This window comes from Chelonia mydas, chromosome 1 (assembly GCF_015237465.2).
Source record: "Chelonia mydas isolate rCheMyd1 chromosome 1, rCheMyd1.pri.v2, whole genome shotgun sequence".
NCBI lineage: Eukaryota > Metazoa > Chordata > Testudines > Cheloniidae > Chelonia > Chelonia mydas.
Window position 1 is genome coordinate 89,189,612 of NC_057849.1, and position 16,924 is coordinate 89,206,535.

The following is a 16,924-nucleotide window of genomic DNA, read 5'->3' on the forward strand; positions in this document are numbered from 1 at the left end:
CATGGCACTGGAACATTCCAAAATCTATATGGAAATGAGTTATTTAATGGTAGTTCTAGAGCAGAAAAGAACAACCACCACCCTGGACAATCATCACCATGGTTTCTGTTTGTTTCTGCTAGCAAATACCCATTCATAATGTACCTGTTAGCTACTGTGAATAGAGTCAAAATAATACCAAATGTACTATTTAAATAGACCCTAAAACATCCGTGGTGATTCAGATTAACAGAGAACCACGGAAATGCTCCCAAACAGTTTTCAAACCACAAGGAGAAAGCACTATAAAAATGCAATTGGAAAAAACTACTTTTCAACTCATCAAATATAACGTAACACAAATGGCTGCCCCATCATGTCACATATAAGGAGCAGTGCACATATAACTACTACTACAGTAGCTTTTTGCTAAAACAGCATATGAATCTCTGGGGTCCATTAATCCATAGAATGACCATTTTTCTGCCAACCTCCTGCTCCTTACCTTGCTTACCTCTCCATTTGTCTTTCCTCTCTCTCTGGGAGTCTTTCTGTATTTTCCACACTAGGGAAAGTCCTGCTCCTATGCTGCTATCTTTGAAAAGACAGACTGAAGCAGAAAGAGGGCAAGTCCAATGCTTTGCAGCAGAGGAAAGCCCCTGTCCTTCAAGCTCCTAAGCCCTGAAAGAACAGCTCCAGGATAATAGATAATCCATCCCAGGATAAGAGCTGCACACCTTGCTACTCAATGAAGTCCTAATTCTAGCTGATGAGAAGTTTTGCTCCTATGCAACCTGAAAGATGGCTGCTTTGTCTTGGCAGCACACTGTGAACCTAAAACAGATATTCCTGGTGTTGCTGCAGCCCTCCTATTCCAAAGTTCACTGAGGCCCCTCTCTTGTTAAACTCCTAAACTATACAGACTGGTATTCTTCTGCTGTATTGTAAATCAGCCATAGACATATGCTGTATCTTTTGACTGTATAGGTGTAGAGAAACTGTGAAAATGCTAAAGTGACCCTTTCTAGTGGCTCTTACTCCCCTTAACACTGCAAGACCCTCTTGTTGGCTTCCCTGAATTATCAGGTAAGAGTTCTTCTTCCTTCTGACTGCTTTTCTTTCATTTTAGTGTATTGTGTTTTGCTGGGTCCCAAACATTGCTGAATCCTATTTCTTTCTCTTCCAAGGTATACAGTACACTCTGGGGTGTGCCATTGCTTGAGTGGACAAAATTTAATTTCAGTGGCATCAGAATTTAAGGCCTACTAGAAATGTCTCCCAAAATGTGTGGTCTATCCAGTGCTGTTAAAAAACGATTGGGGAAGACTTCACATTTCCCCCCCTGAAGAATAACTGCCTGCATATACAGAATGAAGGTACCAAGCCCGGCTTTGGAAACATGCTATCCACATGAGTACAAGTGGAGGGAATTGGGCTTCTTCCTTAAAACGTGCTCCCCCATGAAATACAAAGCCAGAGCTGATAGGGATTTCATTAAGGTTTGAACCTGAAAAAAGCTTCAATATCAGATATTTCTGAACTTAGCTTCTGAATCTTTTGAAATGTTGTTCATGATGATAGCTGCTTCTGTTCAGGGTTAATTTTGATTTAGATTGTTCTTCTTACATTATTTTATGCTTTTCTTTTGTCATCAATTTACCTGCAAGATTATTGCTAGTTGGAGCTCTTTCACTGGGATAAAAAAATGATGCTATCACCTTGAGAGCTAAGCACCAAGTCTGATATTGATATTATATTCAAGGTTGCTACTGATGCTCTGTATTTCTCTCTGGAAATTTGCCTACTAATTTGCTTTTTATTTCCTAATTTTATTCTAATATTATTTTTCTTCTGAAGTGTAGATCTAGGGCTTAATTTTCAAAGCATTTCAGAAAAAGTTATGGACTAATATTACATCAACAAGAACAAGGTTAGGGACTCCATTCTCCAGAAACTCTGCTGAAAATGTAGCTCTTACTGTGCATCTATAAAGATTTTCTAATTATGTAATTGAAAATGGAATGACTTCTTTTTACAAGCCAAGTAAAAATACCAGGAGTTTATATCACTGCACTGATTATTTTCAAGATACCTGACTGACAGAAAATTGCATCTGCTAATGCTGTGACAATGAAAAGAATAATTTCAGAGATAGCAAGATATGCAAGCCAACCATATTGCAAATCTTTTGAAAGCTCTGAACAGATCAGAGAAAAACTGAAGCTCAACAATCAGGCCAGGTTTGGTCTGGTCTTAGAATTTAATAGAAATAGTACCACCTTGTTACTGTAGAGAAAATTACATAGAACTGGATACAGTATATACTCTTAATAACCCCCAAAATGAGCATCTGAAATAACTGCCTGTCTTCTACTTAAGAGGAAAGGGAATTCTGTGGAAGGTATTTGTACCCCTTTTCTCCTCAATCCAGATTACATATATCTTTTTCTTCACCTGATATCTACCATCATACTGACTGATCCTACTCCTACAGTCAGCAGCAGTTTCAACATTTTAACACCTAGCTACTCCCAACTGGGAAATCATCGTTGTGACAGGTATGAGCAACCTGTTCAACTTTAATTTAGTGATCTATTTATATTGGTCATTTCAAATTCTCTATTGTATTACAACTCCAAAATTGCATTATATAAGTCTGACCTGAGAAAGGTGTTGGAGGTAATTTTAAATCAGCCAAGAGAATGCTCAATGAAAATATTGCAAGGACTTTTGAGTATCAGGAGAAAGATTTCAGTTCTATGCCAAAGTTTACAGCACTTTTGATTACTTGAACTTTTTCTTGTCCAAATGGGCAAGGACAATGCAGAGACTTGGGGAGCTGAATATATGTTGATCCATACCAGGAAGGAACGGTTATAACTGTGGACAGAGATGGGCTATTTTGCATTGTTGGGATCTGAATCTGGACTCAATTTTAACAAAAGTTGGAATTCAGTATTCAAATTGTCATCTGCACGTCAACTGGCATAGATCCATTTTAGGATTCTGCATCTGAATCACATTCCCACATACTTTCTGCATCCATCTGTCATAGAACTTATTGTGTGCCCCCTCATGACTACTCACTATGATTGCTGTGAGGTGAATCCAAGCCTCTGTGTCCTTGGATCCCTGGGTGCTTTAAGTCTGCAGAGCCTTAATGAATCAGCCACTGCCCCAGCTTCAGGGTCCCAAACCACATTCTCAGAGCATAGACCAAAAGTCAAACACTTCCTCCTGAGAGCTGGAACCCTCTGACCAGATGCCTAGCCCATCTGGGTGCATTGCTGACCTTTCAGACTCGCCCACACTTAAACACACTCTCTTGCAAAACTCCCCCCAAAGATGTGATAATTCTGGTTTAAAGTGTAAATATCTCAGCAAGCACACAGTAGTTGAAGAGAGACATAGGGAGACACTTTTTACAGAAGTCTAACACACTTGCTCTTTTACTTAATCACATAAAGCACAAGAGAGCATACGGATCATACAAAACACTAAACCCTATGCACATTTCCTTGCTTCAGTTTCCTCACCACTCCAGGGAATTCTTTGGGCTAGGGTCAGAGTCCCATAGACACATAGACGTTAAGACCAGAAGGGACCATCATGATCATCTAGTCTGACCTCTAGCACATTGCAGCCCACAGACACTCAGCCACCCACTCCTGTATTAGACCCAGAACTTATGTCTCAGAACCTACTGAAATTCTCAAATTATGATTTAAAGACTTCAAGTTACAGAGAAACCACCATTTACACTAGTTTAAACCTAGGAAGGTTTAAACCGAGGAAGGCAAAAACCAAACAAACCAGGGTCTCTGCCAATCTGACCCAGGAAAAAATGTCTTCCCAACTCCAAATATGGTGATCAGTTACCCTAAGCATGTGGACAAGACCCACCAGGGACACATCTGGAAAGTATTCCCTGTAGTAATTCACATCCCTCCCCATCTAGTGTCCCATTACTGTCCACTGTCCACTAGTCGCTGGTCGGCTGCATACCATTGTAGTTAGTCTTGTCATACCATCCCCTCCATAAACTTATCAAACTCAGCCTTGAAGCCAGTTAGGATTTTTGCTCCCACTGCTCCTCTTAGAAGGCTGCTCCAGGACCTCACTCCTCTGATGGTTAGAAATCTTTGTCTAATTTCAAGAGTAAACTTCCTGATGGCCAGTTTATATCTATTTATTTTTGTGTGCACATTGGCACTTATTTAAATGACCCCTCTCCATCCCTGGTATTTATCTCTCTGATAATATTTATAGAAAGCAATCATATCTCCCCTCAGACTTCTTTTGGCTAGGCTAAGCAAGCCGAGCTCTTTGAGTCTCTTCTCATAAGGTAGGTTTTCATTCCTCAGATCATCCTAGTAGCCCTTCTCTGCACCTGTTCCAGTTTGAATTAATCTTTCTTAAACATGGGAGACCAGAATTGCACACAGTATTCCAGAATAGGTCTCGCCAATGCCTTGAAAAATGATACTAACACTTTCCTATCTCTACTGGAAATTCCTCGCCTGATGCATCCTAAGACTGCATTAGCCTTTTCACAGCTGCACCACATATTGGTGGCTCAGAGTCATCCTGTGATCAATCAATACACTCAAATATTTCTCCTCCTCTGTCAATTCTAATTGATAAACCCTAATTTATAACAAATATTCTCATTGTTAATCCCTACGTGGGATGATCTTTGCTCTTTGAACTATTAAATTTCATCCCATTTCTATTACTCCAGTTTTCAAGGTTATCCAGATCATCTTGTATGATATTCCAGTCCTCCTCCATATTGGAAATACCTCTCAACTTTGTGTCATCCACAAATTTTATTAGCACACTCCTACAGTTTGTGCCAATGTCATTAATAAAAATGTTGAATAAGATTGGTCCAAAGACTGATCCCTGAAAAACGGCACTAGTAATTTCTCTCCATCTTTCAATTCTCATATTAATACCATCTTCTCCAATTTTACTAATAATTTCCCATATAGAACTGTATCAGATGCCCTACTGAAATCCAGATAGATTAGATCTTCTGCATTTCTTTTGTCTAAAAAATCAGTTATCTTCTCAGAGAAGGGGAACAGGTCTGCCTGGCATGATCTACGTTTTGTAAAACTATATTGTATTTTAATCCTAATTACTGTTTACCTCTTGGTCCTTAACTACTTTCTCTTTCAAAATTTGTTCCAAGACTTTGCATACAACAGAGGTCAAATTACCAGGCCTGTAGTTTCCCAGATCACTTTTTGATTTCCCTTCTTAAAAAAACAGGAACTATATTAGCAATCCTCCAGTCATAGATTATGACCCCCAAGTTTACAGATTCATTAAAAATCCTTACTATGGGGCTTGCAATTTCATGCTCCAGTTCCTTTAATATTCTAGGATGGAGATTATCCAGGACCCCGATGTGGTCCTATTAAGATATTTGAGTTTGATTTCCACCTTAGATGCGGTACTTTCTACTTCCATATCCTCATTCCCATTAGCCACACTGCCACTACCCCAAGCTATTCTTTTGCCTTATTAAAAACTGAGGCAAATATTTGTTTAGATGTTGGGCCCTACCTTAATTATCTTTAATCTCCACCCGATCCTCAGCGGTCCCACTTCTTCTTTCCTTGCTTTCTTCTTATTTATATGGCTATAGAACCTTTAACTATTGGTTTTAATTCTCTTCACAAGGTCCAACTTTCCTTGGCTTTTTCTAGTTCTCACTTTATCCCTACACTTTCTGACATCCAAGAGGTAGCTATCCTTGCTGATCCATCCTATCTTCTATTCTTTATAGGCTTTCCGCTTTATCTTAATCACTGGTTTGAGATGCTTGATATCCAGCTTGGTCTGCAATGCTTCCTTACAAATTTCCCCCCTTGCCTGGGTTGCAGGCTTCAGATAGCTTCTGCAACTTTGACAAGTAATTCCAAGCCTCCTTTGCCTTCAGATCCTTGAGTTCTTCAGTCCAGTCCACTTCCAAAACCATTTCCATTATTTTTTTTAAAGTTTTCCCTTTTGAAATCAAGAAACTTCTTTGCAGATCTATTTTTGATTATCCTTCCATTTAGTTTAAAATGAATTTGCTCATGATCACTCAAACCAACGTTGTCCTCTGCAACCAGCCCCCTAAAACCAGCTCTTCTATGAGGTCCTCACTACTCACCAGTACCAAATCTAAAATGGCATCACATCTTGTTGGTTTGGTGACTGTTTGGTGACAAAATCTGTCATCTGTCCTTGCATTGACCAGTGTGTGGATTGTAGACTAGAACATGGAGCCTTCTGTTACAAGATCTCCTGGAACTGGATGTGCCCCCTTTACTCTCTACCCTGTACTGTCTCTCACAATGCCTTGATAGTGACAAGCAGAAAATCCCTCCACGCACTGTTATCACTCAGCACTACAGCATGTGATGCCCCATACCCAGCTAGATTGTAAGAACACTCTGAGAGCCACTCATGAATCACACAGAGAAAGGCACCAGCCAATTCCCCCAATTCCCTAGCCTTGCACCCAAAGCTATATTGCCTTGCCCTGGTCAGAAGTCTGGCCAGTGTAAATTCATTACCCAGTCCACCCCTCCCTCAAGGTGGAGGGGGCATGCACAAGCCTCTGTAAACTGAGCAGAGATTTCCCAAGCGTTTCAACCAAAACACTGTTTTAGGTAAAATATAAAACAGGTTTCTTCTCCACATAAAGGTAGATTTTAAGTGATTATAAGTGGTAGGCACAAAAGATCAGAGATACTTACCAAAGAAAATAAAAGATAAGCGCACAATCTAAATGTGAAACCTTACTTCACTAGGTATTTAGATCAAGCAATTTTTTCACCCCAATGGATGTTACAGTTATTTATACACAGGCTTCTCCCTGAAGCCTAGACCAATATAGTCAGTTGTAGTCTTTGTCTTTTCAGCATTCTTGTTGCTTCCAGCGTAAGTGGAGGAGGAGAAAGGCGAAGGCATGATGCCACTGTCCCTTATTTTGTACCGTCAGTCCATGTGACTGGAAAACAGTAGCCCAGACGTGTGCTGGTTTGCTTTTACTGAGTCACAAAGTTGAGAAATCCCCCTGGTGTGGACTTGTGCAATTCTCATTGAATTGTAAATCCCTTGATTACAATTCCCCTGCTGATTAATGGTCATTAAACACTCTCCTGGGTGGAGATCACCTCCTTTGTATATCACTAGCAAACTCACAGCATATTTCAGTAACAACCATACAGCAAAATCTCATAATTTGATACACAATAATGATATACTTATTTTGAGAGAAGAATGGGTTTCAGCAGATCATGACCTTTCATATGATATCTTACATGCCATGCTTTGTATGAAAAATATCATAATTATATGAAGGGTGAATATGGCGGTTCCAGGGTGCTGCTTGGAGGTACAGAGTGCCACACCTTCTATCCCATAGGTCAGCTTGCTTCCTTTGCCCTTGACAAGTCTTACATCTACCTTGTTCTTGACCATCTCTCCTGTTCCTGTGCATTCACTTATTCTGGCCACGTGGTTGTATTAGTTCTACTCCTGATAAATTACCACTATTTCTATGTCCCTTCTTCCTTCCAGAGGAGTAGAAAAACATTGTTTTTTCAAGGATGCAGCTGCTTTTTAGTACAATTTTTGCCTTGTCAAAGTATAGTCATTAACTTTTAATATCCCCCATTGTCTCTGTCTGGTGTTTACCTACTAGAGGTCCTGTCAGCAATAGTGGATCCACATACACATAAGCATGCATAATACTTCACTCTTCATAGTAAGAATTTATATTATCATCCAGAATTCACAAATTTACACAGAGAGATTCCCAGATCCACACACCATCTCTCTTATTTCCTTCAAGAATACCATTCAGCATAATTGTTTTCTGGGAGCAGCGCCAAAAGGTTTCCACTCCTTTGCTTCCTGGGATCAACAATGGGCATGCCATCTGGTCAATCTCCTCTGCACTACATTCAATGGGGCTTCCAGATTGCAACACCACTGCAACACCCCCAGTGAGCCCCAAGTCAAGCATGAGTGAGGGAAGCAGTATCTAATTTCCATTTGGGAATCCTAGAAGGGAAAACTAATCCTTTTCCAGGACTGAGAACCAAAATGATTTGGAAGATGGATCTAAATATAACACTTTAGATCTAAATACTGTCACACTTTATGGTGTTTGAATCAGTTGTTCTAATGTGGGATCATCTCTAATTTGCTGTATTCCAAACTGCAAAACTAAATGTATAGAAGCATTTTTAATAAACCTAAATAAATCAAGACAATGTGTAAACAGAAACATAATGGTAGTAAATGATAAAACCTTTTCAGATGTTCCCAACTGAAAAGGGAAAATGCTGATTGAAATGAATGTGTATTTATCTGTGATATATTTGGAAGATTCTGAAACATTGGATAATTTGTATCTCCTGGTAGGATCAAAGGAACAGAACACTGTGGGTTTACTCAACCCATTGGATATATGGAAGAAATGGAGGTTGTTGTATCCCAGGAAGGATCCCTAGAAAGTGCATTTGGACCACCACCTTCCCTGGAGTTTTTCTGCCTAAAGAGGGTTGCTTCAAGTTGAGGTCAGGGACCCACATGATACCTGCAAACATAGACTAAACAGAATATGCACTGAGAACATCTGCTTAACTTTATAATTGCTGAGAAACAAAGAGAAAACTTTAACCATGATATGTAATCTGGGTTTCTTTTAATTTGTTTCCAGTGTAATTAAAGTCTAGAGCCACTTGAGATAACTTCCCATAGTGCCTACTCTCATGTATTTAATACTGAACTGATTTTTATTTTCTGTTTTCCCCTCTAGTCTGTCAATAAACACTTGTTTGTTTAATCTATGATAAATTGGTTTTGACTGTTTTATCTTGAAATATACTGAACTCGGTTGTCAAGAAAGTCAGAAAACTGAAATGTACAATGTAGACTTCATCTGAAGCAGTGCCACAGAAGGTTCTAAGGGTATGAATGTAGGCACAGAACGAGACAAATGAACTGACGATACCATCAGAGCTTTCTGTGGAGCTGAGACCATTGCTGCTCTTTGAATATGCTTGCAAAGGATGAAGATAATGAACCTGACAGCCCCTCCGGTACTGTAATAATCCTTCCTGCAGTGAGTCTAGGTTTGCTCCTTGCCAACAGCTCCTCTGATCTATGATGAAGACATATCTATTTGCAGGATTAATTGTTTAAAAGATCAATCTAATAGGAAAATAGAAAAAAAAACATATATGCAACTGTTTTGTATTAGTATGTAGTAGAATTCCATGGTGTGGCTAAGAACAAAGCTAATGAGGTGGAAGAGCCAATGCTTATTGGAAATGCATTAGTCATCTATATCAAAGTGTCATAATCAAGGTGTTCTCTATAAGATATAGAGGTTTTGTCTTAAATATAACTACACTTAAAATCATATAATATGTTGTTAATATTGGGCCAAATTCATCCCTTCTGTAGGGTGGCTCTAGTCCCATAGGAATCTCTGGACATAATTGAAAGGTGATTTAATGGTGGTTTACCTTACATGTTGAGTGTAAACTGATGAGTGTAAGTGTAATATTGATGAATGTAAGTGGCAATAGACCACAGTGTAACTTGGATCAATCTGCCATTTAGTGGGTGGGCAAAAACACTTAATTTAACTACTGAGGGGATGGAAGAGGGAGAATAACAGGAAAAGCAAGAAACAAGAAGGTGTCGAAGGGTGTAAAGTATTTCAGGGTACAACAATGTAACAATTTTAGATTGTGCATTTGCGTGACTTGGAGGTGAGGTGAAGAAGAGAAATGGGGTGATGGCTGGAGAGGTAGGTGAAGCTAAAGGATACCTTTTGGGGATAGGGGAGACTAGAACATTGTGAGGGGAGGGAGCCAGTGATAGTCTGAGGGGCTTAGAATGGAAGCATGGAATGTCTGGAGGCAAGAGATGATAGGGTCAATGCTTAGAGAAGAGCAGGAAGTTTCTGTATTATTGCAGAAGGAGATGTTGAGGAGAACAGGGAAAACAGTGGGGAGGAGGATGACTGTAGTGGATATCATCAAGCTTCTCTATGAAGACATTGACAGTTCCTGTGATGTGAAGGAAGAGGATGTGGGAACATCCTTCAGGGACTCTGGTTATGCGCTTGGATTGCTAGCCTTGCTGAAGCCTGTGCCACCATGCCTAAATTTTTATTGTTACCCATATTAGGTAGATTAAAGATAGCATACATATGCCTACTCGTGCTGCAATCACACATTTCACTTGCAGAGTAGACGCACATACCCTATATGTGAAATGGGTCAGGAGTACGAAGAGGGTTAGAGACATAGTTCATCTATGATGCTAAATTTGTTTGGAGGCAATTTCCTGCAAGGCTCAGTTCAGAGGGAAATATTTCATCAGACATGCATCACAGAAAGCAAATGCAAACATTCTTCTAAGTCTTTTGTTAAAAGTTATACAGAATCTCTCCCCAATCTTTCATATACAACACAAGCATACACACACAGGGAATGATACTGATCTTGTTTACACCAGTGTAACTCCACTGAGTTCTGCAGTTACCTTTGGGAAACAGATTCTCTAATCAGTTTCTGGCCCCTGTATGCTACTCAGGAAGCACAAAGGGGCTGGACAATACCCATAAGTGGGGGGAGGGAGGGTGGCTCCCTTCTGGAGAGATGTGCCACCATCAGGCCCTGTGTCTCTGACCCTGAACCTTCCTAGTAACCATGGCAAGTTGAGGAATAAAGATGTGGAAAAGAACATAGTTAAGCAGAGAGAATCTAGCCCTTAATTTACACAGGTGTTAATGAGATCAAACTCAAGTCCAGCTGAGTAACATTAGTGCAAAGCAAGCAGAATTGAGATCTGACTCAGCCTACAAATGTGACTCATGCATATTGGTACACAAATCTTTAAAATTTAGCTCTGAATATCAGAGGAATTTTTATTCCATTTTCTTACCACATTGATTTTGTAAAAATAAACCGTGTTAAACAGAATACAATGTTTTTGCTCTATACAGAAACTGAAAAAAATGATTAATGTCTTTGTAATTTAAGGATTTTTTAACTGGAACTTGTTATGCATCTGCTATATTTCCACTTCAAGGCTTTCATGACAGATTGTGCATTAACAAACTAACCTAATAATAACCCTGGACCAATGTGCCTTTGAAATTAATCATAGCTACACAGCATTTCAATGACTAAAATTGGCATGAAACTACAGTACATTTATGGAAGTTTAAAAATGAACAATCAGGAGGGACATAAACTTCACAAAATACTCACTCTGGATATCATACTATGCAAGGGCAATAAATGTATTTTGTTTAAAATATTCACATGCAGCATCAGTTCTATAATTTGTGATGGTGTTAAATATTTTATGCATTGTCTTTATATTTGGTCTGCTCAGCTGTGCATACATATATTTTGTTTATCAGTAATGATAATTTCCCAATGTGTAACACAGTTGTTCAAAAACAGCTTTCTTTAATAAATGTGTAATGTCCCACATTACATTCCCAGCACATTCTAATTAAATTCCTTTCCATTTCATTCTATCTATAGTCTCAAAGGGTTATACAGCTGAAGAATATTTGACAAAATTCAACCAAGCAAAGTATCTTGAAGTTGAGACATTCATCTTGGCACTGAATACTACTTTATTCAGTTCAGGCATTCAAATGCCACCTTTACACAATGACAAAAAATATTGTATTCCACTCTAAGTAGAGAGGCTGTGAATCAATAATTATCATTCCCAACTCATTATATGTAGAAAGTTAATGTATTTAGTATGACCTATGGACAGTGGAATTCAAAGAGAAAGAAACAACTGAATCACATCATTTTGTAACCCATAGTGGTGATTAATACATTTTTGGTTTTAAATTTATTAGTGCTGCTGATAAGGCCAAAAAAGACAAATATCAGCATTTGATAATCAGGCTCAGCTATAATAAGAAGTGATGTGGAAAACCAAGAGGTTTCAGTTCACATAGGTTTGTTTGAGTCTCATCAACTTCCATTCATGTAAGTTTCAACCCAGTGAAGTTCAATCTAATATTCAGGGTTGAAAAGATGCCAAAATACAAAGTAATGCTCAGCTGAAAGTTAGATTCGTTTGGTGCAACTCAATTTCAGATTAATAACTCAATTTCAAATTATTTCCATCCAAACTCCAAAGTTTAGCCAAGTTTCATGAAATTTGGCAAATAAGGTTTGAGTTTTGAGTTTGTAATGAAACCCTTATCTGCATAAACTTTCCAGGTTTACTAATAAAATCTTTGCACACCTTTGCTGTTGAATACTAGGTAGCACAGCTAAAATTTAGCCTATGGCCATTTACAATATCAAATAAGCATATACTGTAAGCAACTGAAGCTAATGGGACTATCCACATGACTAAGGTGAGCAGGATTTGTCCTATTATCATCCTCCATATGCATTCATTCTGTAGTTGGTTTCTAAAAAATAAATTAACTCTTCATAGTATTTGTTGGAGTAATATGGAAAGTCTCTCCCAAATAGGGGAAAACCAAGCTCCTCCTATCAGGGCATTTGAACAGTATCAGAGAAAAAAGGTGTATTAATTTTGATTGAATGAGTGGGGGAGTGTGAGGCCATGCATCAGGGCAATCGTGCCCCCTCTGGCCAAGTCCTGCTTCGAGCAGGGGGTTGGACTAGATGACCTTCTGGGGTCCCTTCCAACCCTGATATTCTATGATTCTATGAAGTGTGGCGCAGCCCCTGGGCTTACATAGCCTAGCAGGCTGTTAGCCTCCCCATCCTTCTGCTTCAAAAAAAAAAACCCTTTTATCCTCCCAGCTTCTGTGCAACTGCCAATCAGCAGCAGCCTGCAGTGCCTGTATTAACTCTTTGGTTGCTGGGCTAGTGTGAAATACATACACCCGTGCAAGGGAGTTTAGTGCTTGATCTGCACTCAATTTACAATGGAATCAATGGGAGTTAAAAGGGCACTCAACATTTTGCAGGTTCATATCTATTTGTATTTACACAGCATAAAAAGCATAATCCTGAGCCATATGTGTCCTTTCTTAACAAATTACTAGCCTTGTCTCTGTACCCTTCACAGCTAATTATTTTTACCCAAATCTCTAATGAGACTGCAGATTCTTCAAGACAAATCAGGCTGTTTTGCCCACTGACATAGAGGAATCCTTGGTAGCAGAGAGTCAGCAAAGCTGCCTCTATACCATCTTTGCTCATAGCCTCCTGTTTAGGGAGCCCATTGTGGAGGAAAAGAGGCATAGCTGGAATGTGCTACGCTCCAGTGATCCCCAAATGGAATAATAACTCCTGGTGGGCTCTGCAGTGGGCTGTAAGTCAGAGGAGCCCTAAGACTCCAAAAGAGCTGTGATTTTTCTTCTGTGCAATGTTTTACCCAGGCAGATTGTCTGGTGGCCTGATTTATATTTCCTAATGTGTTGAGAAGGTCAGCAAGTTTATTTTAACAAAGAATTCAAAGCTACAGGAAGTTACAAATATATATCTTTTTTGTGATCTAAAAGGCCTCCTGTTCAGTGAGACAGTGTGCTAATACAGCAGGATGGTCATTCTCTCCATTGCTTAAGCTTTGTTTGGACTGTAAAATTTTCAGTTAGGTTTTGATTTTTCCAAAATGTTGTTACCTTTATGCATTATGTTCTGCTTTTGGAGCTGGTCAAAAAATTTCCAGTGGATCAGTTTTCCATTGTAAAATTCTGATTCAATGAAATTTAAGCACTTACGGGAATCTATCTATTTAGTCAATTTTTATGGGAAGTTATTGAAATGTTTCATTTCAATAAGGTTGAAAGATTTATTTTCAATGTTATCATTTTGTTTAGACTATATTCTTTGACCCTATGTTATAAATTTATAATATAAGTAAAAATCAATTCTATATCATCTTATAGTATAATATAAATGCAAAGTGTCAGCTTTATTAATTGTATTATATTATATATTAGAAATGATAAAGTCAAAACAAAATGTTTTGACCTTATAGAAATGAAGCAACTATCGGTTATCTGCAACGTTTGTAGAACTAGGTCTATTTGTGCATGTTAGTACCCTATTGTTTCCAGGACAAATGGAACTAAAGGAATATTATATCTGAAAGCCAGTAAAGTAGACATTTTGCATGGCCACTTGAAAATAACCCTGCTTTGTATATAAAAGATTGTTTCCAATGCCTATAATATGTTTTTATAATAATCCATTGAGTATATGTCCAGCCAAATCCTTGTATGTATGCAGATTTCTTTCATGCTGTCATAAATATAAAGGGAAGGGTAAACACCTTTAAATCCCTCCTGGCCAGAGGAAAAACGCTTTCACCTGTAAAGGGTTAAGAAGCTAAGGCAACCTCACTGGCACCTGACCAAAATGACCAATGAGGAGACAAGATACTTTCAAAGCTGGAGGGGGTGGGGGAAACAAAGGGTTCTCTCTGCCGGTGTGTTGCTTTTGCTGGGAACAGAGCATTAATACAGGTCAGAACTCCTGTAAAAAGTCAGTAAGCAATCTAGTTAGATATGCGTTAGATTCTGTTTTGTTTAAATGGCTGATAAAATAAGTTGTGCTGAATGGCATGTATATTCCTGTTTTTGTGTCTTTTTATAAATTAAGGTTTAGCCTAGAGGGATTCTCTATGTTTTAATCTGATTACCCTGTAAGGTATTTACCATCCTGATTTTACAGAGGTGATTCTTTTACTTTTTCTTTAATTAAAATTCTTCTTTTAAGAACCTGATTGCTTTTTCATTGTTCTTAAGATCCAAGGGTTTGGGTCTGTGTTCACCTATGGAAATTGGTGAGGATTTTTATCAAGCCTTCCCCAAGAAAGGGGGTGTAGGGATTGAGGGGATTTTGGTGGGAAAGACATTTCCAAGTGGGCTCTTTCCCTGTTATATTTTTTAGACACTTGGTGGTGGCAGCAAAAAAGTCCAGGGCAAAAGGTAAAATAGTTTGTACCTTGGGGAAGTTTTAACCTAAGCTGGTAAAAATAAGCTTAGGAGGTTTTTCATGCAGGTCCCCACATCTGTACCCTAGAGTTCAGAGTGGGGAAGGAACCTTGACACATGCTGAATTTTCTTTGTAAATTAGGAGTGACACATACTATCTAACAATTACTCTGTATTTATTTACATATGTATAGACTTGAAGCCTTTTCTTTTCATGAAATGGGCCCGTAAAATTTTAATTGAGGCATTGTGCTAAATATTATTTCATAAGACTATAAATCCATTTACAATTATTGCTAAACTTCTTTTTGATATATTTCCTTTATAAAGCTTTTAGGGACAGGGGACATGTTTTTGTTCTATGTTTGAACAGTGTCTAACACGTTGGGTTCTGATCCATGACTAGGGCTTGTAAGTGCTACAGTAATGCAAATAATACACAATCATAATATACAAAGAAAAGGAGGACTTGTGAGACTAACAAATTTATCTGAGCATAAGGTTTCGTGAGCTACAGCTCACTTCATCGGATGCGTTCAGTGGAAAATACAGTGGGGAGATTTATATACACAGAGAACATGAAACAATGGGTGTTACCATACACACTGTAACGAGAGTGATCAGATAAGGTGAGCTATACCAGCTATTACCAGTATTGGTAATAGCTCACCTTATGCAATTATCTTGAGGAAAAAGTGAATGAGTCAAATTTAAGGCATTTGATCTCTTTTGTGGTTAGCTTGAAAGTGGTTCACACATTTTTATGAGAGCACTGGTTCATATGATATGCAGGCTCTGAAATTAAATTTAAAAAGACCAAGTCAGAGTCAAAGTAAATCTTGTTTTTTCATGGGGAAATCTCAGTGTAGACTTCAAAGAGAGGTTTGGTTCAATGGACTCATGCAATTTTATGGCTCTGTATTAGTTTGTTAGTTTGCCAGAACTGGAAGCAGGACTACACCTCGTCTGTTATGCAGCAATAGAATTCTGATCTCAAGAAAACAATATTTCTTTTCTAAAACTTAGCTATAACTGTTACGTGAATCAAAGTATATAATAATATCTGTAGGGTAATAAGAAAAGTGATATATGTACTAGGCCAGTGCCTCCCAGCACAAGGGTGGTTTTAATCTGACTTTTCTTGGTGGCTCAGACTGCTGAACTGAAATCTATCCTCTTTACTAGGAAAACAAGTTTATGAATATGAAATAGGTTAACCAGTCACAGACACATGAGAAATACCACATGACTTGTTTTGTGCATGACACCAACAAAATGGTCTCCAACTTGAAATACACTATCAATAGCAATTTCTACATCTATTTAGGGCAAACAAATCCAAAATCTTCCTGCATTTAGTTCACAGAGAAGAACAAATTTTGAGCAAACCATTGTGGTCTTGTGGATTCAGCTTGAACTCTATCCAAAGTAATTTTGAATATTTTTGTGGTTTGAATTCCCTTACCTCTAGTGAAATTTCAGAAGGAAATGTTACTACAAGCTCACACAATAGAATAATATTAAAGGTCTCAGTCTAGCTCTTAAAATCAAATGCCTACTGACTAAATAGTGAAAGTTCAATTTTCATTCTCCATTATGTGTCAATGTATCATCTGTGACATATGCTCAGTTGTTCAAATACAACTGCTGGCTAGGTGAGAGGTGAACTGAACTCACTGCTTATTATGCAACAACATGTTTGTTTTACTCCTTCCTCATTCTCCCCTATACCTTCTCACTTGCCTGCTTAATCTTGTCACCAATATACATTGTAAGATTTCTGAGGCAGTTTTGCTATCAGAGTGGGAGGTTGCAAACATGCAGTTATTGGCCTTGCCTCTCAGGGCCTAAGATTTTCCTAGCTATGTGATGTTTAGATGTTTAGCTGGCAGTGTTTAAACATACGAAATTGCTGACTGCAGCACAGTCAAATTCTGGGGTAACACGCAGGAATATCAAATTCTG